The following is a 12,275-nucleotide window of genomic DNA, read 5'->3' on the forward strand; positions in this document are numbered from 1 at the left end:
GAGGTAATTGCAAATTAATATCTGTGCAGCATGGCTTACTTTGTGGAAACATTAAGGAAATACTTGTATATAAACAGTAGGGCTGTCGATTAATCAGAGTTAGCTCACACAATTAACTAAAAAAAGTTAATTGTGATTTAAAAATTAATCGCGATTGATCGCAGTTTTAATCGCACTGTTAAACAATAGAATATATATATTGTATTCTGTGTTGTAACTGAAATCAAAGTGTATATTTTTTATTATAAATATTTGCACTGTAAAAATGATAAACAAAAGAAATAATAATTTTCAATTCACCTCATACAAATACTGCAGTGCAATCTCTATCATGAAAATGGAACTTATAAATGTAGATTTTTTGTTACATAACTGTACTCAAAAACAAAACAATGTAAAAGTTCAGAGCCTACAAGTCCAATCAGTCCTACTTCTTTTTCAGCCAATCATTAAGAGACAAACAAGTTTGTTTACATTTACAGGAGATAATGCTGCCCTCTTCTTATTTACAATGTCACCAGAAAGTGAGAACAGGCATTTGCTTGGCACTTTTGTAGCCGGCATTGCAAGGTATTTATGTGTCAATTATGCTAATCAGAAGTCTTAAAAGTGCAACACTCTGATCCGGAAACTACAGAACCTGAACCATCAAAAAAGAAAAACAGCCTTCTGCTGGTGTTATCTGACTCATAATGAAAATGAACATGCGTCGGGCCGTAATGCTTTGGATTGTTATCGAGCAGAACCCATCATCAGCATGGATCCATGTCCCCTGGAATGGTGGTTGAAACATGAAGGGACATATGAATCTTTAGTGCATCTGGCACGTAAATACCTAGCGATGCCGGCTACAACAGTGCCAAGCGAACTCCTGTTCTCACTTTCAGGTGACGTTGTAAACAAGAAGCGGGCAGCATTATCTCCTGCAAAAGTAAACAAACTTGTTTGTCTGAATGATTGGCTGAACAAGAAATAGGTCTGAGTGGACTTGCAGCCTCTAAAATTTTACATTGTTTTATTTTTGTACATAATTCTACATTTGTAAGTTCAACTTTCATGATAAAGCAATTGCACTACAGTACTTGTATTAGGTGAACTGAAAAATACTTTTCCTTTTTTTTTTACACTGCAAATACTTGTAATAAAAATAAATATAAAGTGAGCACTGTACACTTTGTATTCTGTGTTGTAATTGAAATCAATATATTTGAAAATGTAGAAAACATCCAAAAATATTTAAACAAATGGTATTATATTATTAACAGTGCAATTAATTGTGATTAATTTTTTAATCACTCAATTAATTACGATTAATTTTTTAATCGCTTGACAGCCCTAATAAACAGTAATAAAAATCAATGGATTTTGTTCCCTTAAAAAGAAAGGAACAGTTTTCATTATAGCTGGGAACAAGCCTCAAAAATTAGATTCAATTTCAAACATTCCCAAACTTGAGAGAGGGGAATTTAAATCTGAAGTTTTGTTTTAATTAATAAAGATAAGAGCCAATCATAAAATTCAGATCCAGGTTTGGATTTCAAATACCCCAGAAATTCAGGCAGTGTTTAGATTAGGAGTTTTGGTTTAGGCCCATCAGTGGTCAAAAAGCACAAGTGCTCCTCCCTTCAAGTGGCATATTTGACAACTGCATCTGAAGTAGGGCCCTAGTGATTCTATTGCATAATGATGTCGTTTACAGCATTCTATGCTCTCAACATTCAGCACCTCAATTCACTTTCATAATACGGAATTGTACAACAAGATCACTACAGCAGCATTACTGAAATGTTTCCAAAACTCTAACCTCCATATAGGACCATTCACTTCAATGAGGAGTCATGGTCAGAAAGGAAAAGCAGTGTTCATGTCCCTTCTAAGAGAGCAAAACTATTTTTTCCCTTACGTGACTACATTTAATGAATACATAACAGTGATGAATTGAGCCAAATATCAGTACTGCAACTATTTATTTATGTTGGTTGAAATTCAGCCCCATGCAAAGGGCCCCAGCTAAGGATTGGATGGGAAGTTAAGTGTACAGGCCTCTGCTTGAGGTGAATTTCAGATGAGTTACAGAGTGTTGTGATTCTGAAGACTCGTTTCCATGTTCATTAGTTAGGAACTACATTGGAAGGGAAGGGGAGCTCTAACATGTTACGTTGCTTTTTATCATGATAAAATAGGTAGCAGGTTATCTGAAAATAAAAGCAATGTATCATTCTCTTATACGGTGTCATGTCTGTGTCATTCTGCTGATGTATGCTAAACTGTATTGCATATTATGGAACCATGAGTCATGACAATATTAATCTCTGAGGCCTGTCATAATGGCTCCATGGTATTAATTATGTATTACAAAAAAACCATTAAGAAAGTAGTCTTTTTACACTCTACCTACTTTTCTAACAATTATAGCAGAATACTTTCAAACAGAGAGCTCAATATACATTGTGGGCTGCTTGCAGTATTTCCAAGGACAGGAAGGATGGCCTTGTGATCAAGGCACAAGACTTGGAGTCAGAATCTTAGTTTTATTCTTGGCTCTGCCACATATGTCCTCTGTGCCATGGGCAAGTCACTTAAGCCCATATTTTCAAACTAGGCACCTCAATCCATATTTAGTCACTTAATCACTAGCCTGATTTTGAGGGGCTCTGAACCCACATAACTCCCATTGGAGTGACCTCACTCTCCTCAACACTAAGAGATAGTGACTGTCAGTAGCAGTTTTCAACAGAATCTACATTGTAGGGCCAAATTTCACTCTCAGTTACATGCTGAGCTCAAAAACAGCATGCTGTAAAGAATATGTAGGAGTGAACAAGAGGTACCTGTCAAATCGTTCATCACCCACTTTAAAGAGGTCAAAAAGGCATAATTTACTAGTTGTAGCGTCCTAGAGAAAACTATTTCGAGATTATTTACTGGCGGTATATTTGGTTAAACTTAAACAAATGTATAAAATAGCTATGGTCTCATTTGGAGGAACATAGAATCTTAATACACTGATGGTGGACATGCTCAAAGGTATGCAATTTCTGGGCATCAGTAAAATGTTAGAGCCATACACAAACACTGATAGAAACATACACCAAATGCAGTCTCTCAGATGATCCAGTAGACTCCTCATAGATTTGTCTATGCCTATGGAAGTCTTTGATTCCACAATAGGAATTGATATGCAAACTAGACACAATCAACTCAGGGCTAAATAGGGATTGGGAATGGCTGAGCCATTACAAACATTGAATCTATCTCCCCTTGTAAGTATTCTCACACTTGCTTCTTATCAAACTGTCTGTACTTGGCTACCTTGATTATCACTTCAAAAGTTTTTTTTCTCTTACTTACTTGGCCTCTCAGAGTTGGTAAGACAACTCCTACCTGTTCATGCTCTCTGTATGTGTGTATATATATCTCCTCGATATTTGTTTCACTCAATATGCATCCGAAGAAGTGGGTTGTAGCCCACGAAAGCTTATGCTCTAATAAATTTGTTAGTCTCTAAGGTGCCACAAGTACTCCTGTTCTTTTTGCGGATACAGACTAACACGGCTGCTACTCTGAAACCTGATCTTGTCTTGAAGCTTGAAATAAAGAAGGTATGCTACTATGGTAGTATGCGAGTTGTAGTGGAAATGGAAAAACAAAAATACCATATTGAACTAAATGATGGAGACAAAAAAAAGAGACAAATATTTGGAAACTTAGGTGCATTTTTAATTTTTTACTTAAGGCCTGTTCAAAGCCCATTGAAATCAATGCAACTTTTTCAATGGACTCAAGCATTCATCAGCAGTCGAACCAAGACATTTCAGATAATTTTTGAATAATGAAGAATAGGCATGTGGAGAAAAGTATTGTGAGTATAATAAAGGTGAAACAGTGAAAGAATAGGAATCTATGCCTGGGAAACCTGAAAGAAAATAAGGACAATGCTTATGAACAAGGTTAAATTTAACAGGTAGAAATTATTAATTACATGTATAAATAAGGGGAAACACAAGATGGGAGCTACATGAATTGAGTTATATGGTTCCTGGATTGTATGCTGCAATTCACTGAATTTTGTGAAATACACAGTGTGATGCTGGCAGACCTGGTGTCGACTCTTGCCAAGGCTTTAGGCCTCAGCTGAATACTGACAAATTCATTGCTGGAAACCAGTCCAGGTCACCTGTGTGTTAGTATGGTTAAAACGGGTATTGAACTTATAACATGTTTAGAATATGAAATAAGTTGATGCATACATTAGTCTCACTTATAACATCTTTATCACAAGCTATAAGATAATATTTAATTTTTTTGCTTTATGACTTTAAAAAAATGTTTGCTCTGAACCTGTGAACCCAGTCAGAAGGGATCATCTAACCATCAAGAAGGCCTATCAAAACTAAATGGGCCATTGTGGGCCACGACTATACTAAATATTAAGTATAGTAAAACTTTGCTAATTGCCCCACACACCATAAAGAGGCTATGTGCAAAAGGGCTCATCCCATCAGCCTGAATTCTGGAAGAAGGAAATAAAGATAGGGGACAAGAAAATTTTCATCTCTTTTGCTGTTTGGTCTCTCACCGGGCTGGGGCTGTGAAACAGAAGCAGAGATCCCCAGGGTCAACCTGGGTTAGCCTTAAAAGACATTCAGTGCTGACAGATTGTTACAATTCTATCACCTTTTGGATGGTAACTCATTTGTGTATATATGTTTGCCTGCTTTAACCTGTAAATAACTTTCATTTCTTTTTCCTAGTTAATAAATCCTTAGTTAGTTTACTAACTATATATATATATATATCAGATATAGATCTGAGGTACAAATTGACCTGGGGTAAGTGACTAGTCCCTTGGGACTGGAAGCAACCTGAATCTTTTATGATCTTTGGTGTATAGCAAACAAATATCACTAAGTTCAGCCTGCCTGGGTGGAAAGATAGACTGGAGTGCCCAAAGGGACTGTCTGTAACTCCATGGTAAGACTGGTACAGTGCTTCAGGGGTTCACATTTGTTATTGGCTTAGTGAAATCTAATTATTGGACATACCATGAGTTTGGAGTGTCTGCCTGGCTTTTTGACAGTCTGCCCTGAGGTTGGCGTTCATGGTCATAAATCACTCCAGACAATGTGATACACAGTTATACCAGTTATCTATTCAATAAGAAAGATGTAAAACATGAGTTAAATTTAAATGTAATAACAACCTTAAAATATGTCTGCTCATGTAAAAAAGCTAAGTAAATGTAATGAATGGCTCACTAGGCTTTCCTTTTTATTGATGTCAGCAGTAACAAAGAAATGCTTTGCAAAAATCACTTTTAATGGAAAGATTATATAATGCATTTTCCAAGGCAGAGCAACAAATAACATCCATAGCCATATATAATTAGGCTTGGAAGGGTTAGATTATTGTCAGTAAATGTCGATTTCACCATACACACACAAACTGATGAAAAAATATTTCCATTGATAACAGTTGGAATTTAAAGATAGAAAGAGAATGAAAAATGCTGCTTGAAAACTTAGTTTGATTTAAGGATATTTACTGTGTACATTTTGATGTGTGATGTTGACAATTTGTGTTGTACCAATTATAAAGTTTAATTTTTTGAATCTCAACATCTGTCATTAAATATTTGTCTAGTATCAGGGGGTAGCTGTGTTAGTCTTTATCCACAAAAACAATGAGGAGTCCGGTGACACCTTAAAGGCTAACAGATTTATTTGGGCATAAGCTTTCATGGGTAAAAAACCCACTTCTTCAGATGCATGGACAAATATTTGTTTGATGCCCCATAATTTCCTGCAAATATGACATTTAAATTGATAAAAAATAAGGAAAATGCTTAAAACCCATAATTTTGCATGTGTGAAAAATTAAATAAATAAAAAGTGGGGGAAATGCTTAACAATACATTATTGAAAAACAGTTGAACTGCAAGTTCTCATGACATGATGAAAAAACCCCACCAAAATTCCTCTTTCTACTCTAGCACTTGAACAGTGCAACCACACCACTCTTGAATACCTGGTACTATTTTGCCTAGTGTAGTCAGGGCCTTAGATACTGTGGTGGTGGTGGTGACTCTATCAGGGATTGTGTACACAAAAAGGTTAATTTGGATTAAGATGGGAGATGAATTTAAAGCACACTAGTTACTCTTAAATAACTCCATGTGTAGACAAGCCCTTAGAAATGGTTTAGGCAGAGAGCTATATATAATACTGAATAAGAACTGCAAGAGATGCCTTCTAAGTCGCAGGATTCTGAATTGTGCATATAATTTTATTTTTTAAATGTTTATGTTCTGAAGGGTGTTAATGGCTTGTTTTAAAATCTGTTTTATGAGTAATATGAGATATAAACTTCGAATGTTGAAAAGCATAAGAACTGAGTAGTACTGAAGAAACAAATGAATTACCTGAAAAAAAAAAAGAAAAGGGCTAAATAATTGAAGAATTTAAATAAAATCATAAGTTTCAAAGTAGATTTGGATTTTGTTAGATAATTATGGTGTATTAGGTGTGTTTTCACCATTTCCAGTCATTTTCTTAGACCTCTATTAAAATGCAAGAAATACAAGTGTGTGACTGCCTTGTATGTTGTGTTGTCATCAACACCAATGCAAAGGGAGTGCAAAGCAGATGTAAAATGCAACCATTCTAATTGGTTAGATATTGTTGTAGAGGACTATACAATAACAAGGCAAAGGAAAAGTTAGGGCCTTCATATAGTACATGCTTAAGAGTGACTATAAAGCAAGTAATACTAGAAAGGCAAGTGTCACTGTATTTGATTTTTATATAATCAGACATTCAAAACATGTTTTAGTGAGTGTAGCGGGGTGGTCACCCGCTCCGGCCCAGAAAGGGTTAAAGCCAGCCCTGGGAGAGGTCTGAGGCTGGGAAGGAAAGCCGGGGCTGATTGGGGAAGGCAGTAACAGCTGGGGCCATGTCCCAATCAGGCCCAGCTGGCCCCTATAAGAGGCTGTGGGCCAGAAGCCCAAGCAGTCTCTCTCTGCCTTTAGAGGGAGAAGGGCCTGGCTGCTAGGGAGCGTATGTGGGTACCTAAGGTGGAGCAGAGCTGGGGGAAGGCAAGAGGAGCTGGGGAGCTCCGGCCTGGAACCCCCCCAGGCCGCAGGCCTAGGGTAAGGTCAGCTGGGTACTGGGGTTGCAAAGGGGCAGCCCACGGGTAGGCAGAGGCAGCAGGTCCAAACCCCTTTGCCTGTGATGAGTGGCTGATACACTGCAGTCGGCCCCAGTGAACGGGGGCTAAATGATGACTGGCAGTAGCCAAGACTGAGGCGAAGTGGGGATAGTGGGTGGGGGGGGGGGCTTCCCCTGAGTGGAGAGACCCTGAGACTGAGATTGAGGGGTTCTGCAAGGGAGGCAGAAACCCAGTGAAGGGGCACTGGGTCCTGGGAGGGACACGGGGGCCAGAGCAGCAGTAAGGTGAATCACCGGCCTGCAGAGGGCGCTCCGGAGCTGGGATGAGCTAATTCCCACAGACAACCAGCAGGAGGCGCTGCAGGGGTGAGTCCGCACGCTTACAGTGAGTGACTAACTTTTAAATACAGACATATTCAGGGAAAACTACATACTGCAATAAAAGTAATTGCTCTTCTCTAAGTGTATGTTCAGAATTGTTCAGAGCTGTCAGGTTGTTGGCACTAGAGGTCAGTGTAAGTTAAGAGTAAAACAATTAGTTACCATTATTTTAAGAATGTATGCACATAGGAAAATTAAAAATGTAGTCTTTCACATAAGCTGGTTCATTGAAAAGCATTTTATAAACCACTAGGCTAATACATGGTTTTAATACAACTGAGAGGCTTCCCCCTCCCCCCCCATTCTACCAAGCCCAGTTTATTGAACTGCCTTTTTTCAGTGTTTTGGATTACTTGGGAACAGTGTATAGCGATCCCCCTCATCACTGCTATATGGGAAACTGTTACGAAGTGACTCTAGTATATGACAGTGAGATTATTTTCATGTCTGAGAATATCTACTGCACGACAGGGGTTTGTTAGACATAGCAAGACTACTGCTCTCAGACTCAAAGTGTTTACAAAGGGGGTAGGTATCATTGCAGTTGGAGGGGGGAAGCATACAGAGAGAAAGTGGCTTGCCCTTGGTTGCCCAGAGGGCCAGTAACAGAGCTGAAAATAGAACCCAGATGTCCTGAATCCCAGACCAGTGCTTTATCTCCGGAGTTACCTGTGTCCCATATAGTATACATTATTGCTTTTATGAGTGATATCAGGATGAATGTATTATGCCCATACAGTCCATAGGTACGAAGGCCTGGTCTACACTTCGAATTCAGGTCAACATAGCTGTGATGCTCAGGGGTGTGAAAAATCCATATCCCTGCATGACATAGCTATGCCAGCCTACCCCCTATATAGACACTGATAGGTAGATTGAAGAGTGCTTCTATCGACTTAGCTACTGTCACTGAGGGAGGTGGTGTTCTTACACCAACAGAAAAATTGCTTCCAAGGCTGTAGTCTGCATCTGTGCTACAGGCCTATGCTGCTATAGTCCCCATAGTGTAGACATGGAAGAAAATAGAAACACGAGTCTATATGGCATCTACATGTCTTCTGTATGAAAACCAAGAGAAACTGCAGCACCATGGATAGTTCCACAGTGTATGTACCCACATACTCTCTCCCTCTGCATCCCCCACTACCAGCTGCCGGCCTGATTATGCAGCCATAGCACTTCAGTGATTCCTAAGTAAAGTACAAGTGAATCTGAATCAGGATTTTGAGATTTGGTCCAATTTGTTGTCTAGCATGAAGAGTACTAAGCTTTTGGAACAAATCAATATATTGTGCACATCTGAACATTTCACAATTCTGATAATGGGAAGGAAAGGGAGTGAAAAAGGAAGATATGGTCAGTTTTATTTGCACTTACAATCTTTATATAGCTTACAGCAGCAGTTCTCAAACTGCGGGTTGGGACCCCAAAGTGGGTCATAGACCCCATTTTAATGGGGTTGCCAGGGCTGTCTTAGACTTGCTACAGTTGCTGGGGCTTGGGGCTGAAGCCTGAGCCCCACCGCCTGGGGGCGAAGCCAAAGCCTGAGGGATTCAGTCCTGGGTGGCAGGGCTCAAGTTACAGGCCCCCTGCCGGGGCTGAAGCCCTTGGGCTTCGACTTTGACCCCTTCCCCGCCCAGGGCAGTGGGACTCGGATTTTGACTTTGGCTCCCCCACCTCCACGGGGCAGTGGGAATCAGGCGGACTCAGGCTTCAGTCCCCCCTCCTGGGGTCATGTAGTAATTTTTGTTGTCAGAAGGGGGTCATGGTGCAATGACATTTGAGAACCCCTGACTTAGAGAAGCATTTAATTTTCCATCTGATTGATTTTAATGTTCACTTCTATAAAGAAATGGAGAGGGGAGGAGAATCCAGTTGGCTAAATCCTGAAATTCTTACTCCATCTTCACTCAGGAATCCCTCATAAGCTTCAATAGAAGCATTTGCTTGAGGGTGGTGTGATGTTGCACTCCATATTCTTTATGAAAACATGCTTATGATGTGAATATGATATAACTGAGATGTATTTTATGCTAGATGGGTCTTGTAAGATATCATTGGAAAGGTTATAATTTACTGAATGTGATTATCCAATCTGTATGCCTGTATCGTTTCTGTATCTGAAGATAGGAATATTGACTATGTATCTGTATATCAACTATGCTACTTTGGGTGACACCCACTGCTAACACTTCAGGTACAACAATGGAAAAGCCAGACAGGGCTGATGGCCCATCAGTGAGGACAATGGACTGTGAAAAGGTTTGGCCGCCTTGTGGACTCTCCATACTGCCACTGACTCATGGCCGCTGTGAAACTATGGAGTCAGGTAACCTGGTCACCTGATACTAAACTCCATCTTGGACTGCTGAACTTTTCCACTGGGAGATGGAGAAATCCTATATAAGGCGGGGGAGGAAAACAATCAAAGTCTTCAGTTCATTACTCCTCTGCCTCTCCGCCCAAAGAGATACTTAAAAATACCTGGAAACAAAAGGACTAGAACTGAGGGGAAGGGGAAGAACTGCTTGACCCAGGTGGAAAGATATCTGGCCTGTGAAGGAATCTACCTAAGACAATATCTAGGGTGAAGAATTACTATTTGTAACCAATTTCTGTAGTGAATCAAGCTTAGTTTCTGTTCTGTTTTATTTGCTTGGTAATCTGCTTTGTTCTGTTTGCTACCTCTTTACCACTTAAAATTCACCTTTTGTAGTTAATAAACTTAAACTGGATTATATTATAAACAAGAAATATTTAATTTCTAATGGGGGGGAGTTGTGCATATCTCCCTCCACATTGAGGGAGGGGGTGAATTTCATAAAATCTTTGGGTTTGTACCCCTTAAATGGAGTGGGCACCAGAGTGCTGGGGCAAGCCCCTAAGGCTGAATCTTTCCAGAGTGGATCTCTGTCTCTCTGTGCAGCTGGGCTTGCCCCTGCCTGTGTGCTTGGCTGGAAGAGGCTTGGGAGCTCAGCCCAGCAAGGCCAGAAAAAGGGGACCCAGGCTGACAAAATAGGCTGACTCAATGGCATTCAGCACATCTAGTGGCATTTGGGTGGGGGGGAAACTGTCACAGATGGGGTAAGAAAAATATTACTAAAGGCTTCAGTTTTGGCCCACTGACTTAACTGGAGAGGCAAGTGCATAGCATCTGGTAGGATTTACCCCATTTATTTCATGTGAGTTTTGCCTAAATAAGAAAATCAGGATTTAGCTCTGAGTTACTACAATAAAAAAGCAGTGCAGTGAGGGACACAAATCCGGAAATACAAAAGTTAGGGCTGAACAAGCACCATTAATCCTTGCACTATGATACTATTCTTGTAATCACATACCTTTCCCTACATAATTCAAAGCAATAAAATGCTATTTTTCAACAATATTAGATACTCAATTCATACAATGAAATCCTGTAATTAAAGACTGTACCATAGTACATACACCCAAGTTAAAGTTGTTTGCTCAAATGCAGTGTTTGCATTTTCTGGCCCTTGAATGCTTCTATCTGCAGCCTTAGTGTTGCCCTAACACAGGAACTTGCAAGCAAAATTGGTTTTGTGGGTTTTTTTTTCTTTTTTTTTTATTAAGGCAACCAAACTGTCCTATCTGTGGATCAATTGTCAGGGTAAGGGCAGGATTCCCACACTGAAATAGCAGCACCGGACACTTTCCTGAGCATCCATGCCTAAGGTTAAAGGGATGAACCACCATTAATCTAGCTCAGAGCTGGATTAAATTCAAAAATATCTCACATGGCTGCATACGGTGTGTTTTGGGGGTGTTTAGCAACATAGAACTAATGATGCATAGGGAGAGAGAGATTATATTGCGGATTGTCATGGACAAAAGTTTAATAGAGATGGGGAGCAAGCTAGAGCTGTGAAGGGAGGATCTTATGATAAAAATTAATGGGCTTTTTGCAGAGCCTTTAGTAGTAACAAATGTACCATTTCTATCTCAATCTACCAAGAACACACACCGGCTGTTTGCTATAAAGCCCAAGATTCTACATGCTTAAAAATAATAGGCCAGATTAATCCCATTCATCCCATTGTTAAAGATGTAGAAGAAAATTGATTTTTTTTTTGAGTGATACACATGCTTCGTACTTGCCTTTCAACCCCTTGACACTGTGGGCTAAATTCAGTGGAAAAGCAAGTGGTGGTGTAAACTACTCAGAGAATGGGTGTAAACGGCAAAACAGTGTTACTTACACAGATCTGGAACATGAGTCTCATTCAGACTCGTCTAAATCAGGAATAAGTCCAGTGAAGTCAATGGAATTATACTTGTAAAACCAGTTCAACTGAGATTTGAATCAGACCTGAGCTATTCTTGGCACAAGACCCAAGAGGCTGGTGGAAAACTGGCTTTAAGCCAAATTTGTGTTCCCCTGATCCTGGGGCCAGCGCCAATCCTTTGGAAATTAGACCAGACTGAAGGAGCTTCAGTAGTTGCAGGGGGAGATCACAGCAATGTAGCCATCATGTAATGCATTTCCCTTTGTGTCAGTTACCTTATGCTAGTTGGGAATGCAATCTGAAGCCTGAGCAGCAGAAAGGTGTATGGGGAAGAGCTTTGCTAAGGAAATGAAGTGATGTGTTATGTGTTAAATGTAATGGGCGCAAATGAGTCTTCTTTCACTTACACTGATGTGAATCCACCAGGGCCGGCTCTAGGATTTTTGCCGCCCAAGGCAAAAACAATTTTGGCCGCCCCCCCCCC

The sequence above is a fragment of the Terrapene carolina genome, unplaced genomic scaffold (assembly GCF_002925995.2).
Source record: "Terrapene carolina triunguis isolate 2854851 unplaced genomic scaffold, T_m_triunguis-2.0 Scaffold139, whole genome shotgun sequence".
Taxonomy (NCBI): Eukaryota; Metazoa; Chordata; order Testudines; family Emydidae; genus Terrapene; species Terrapene triunguis.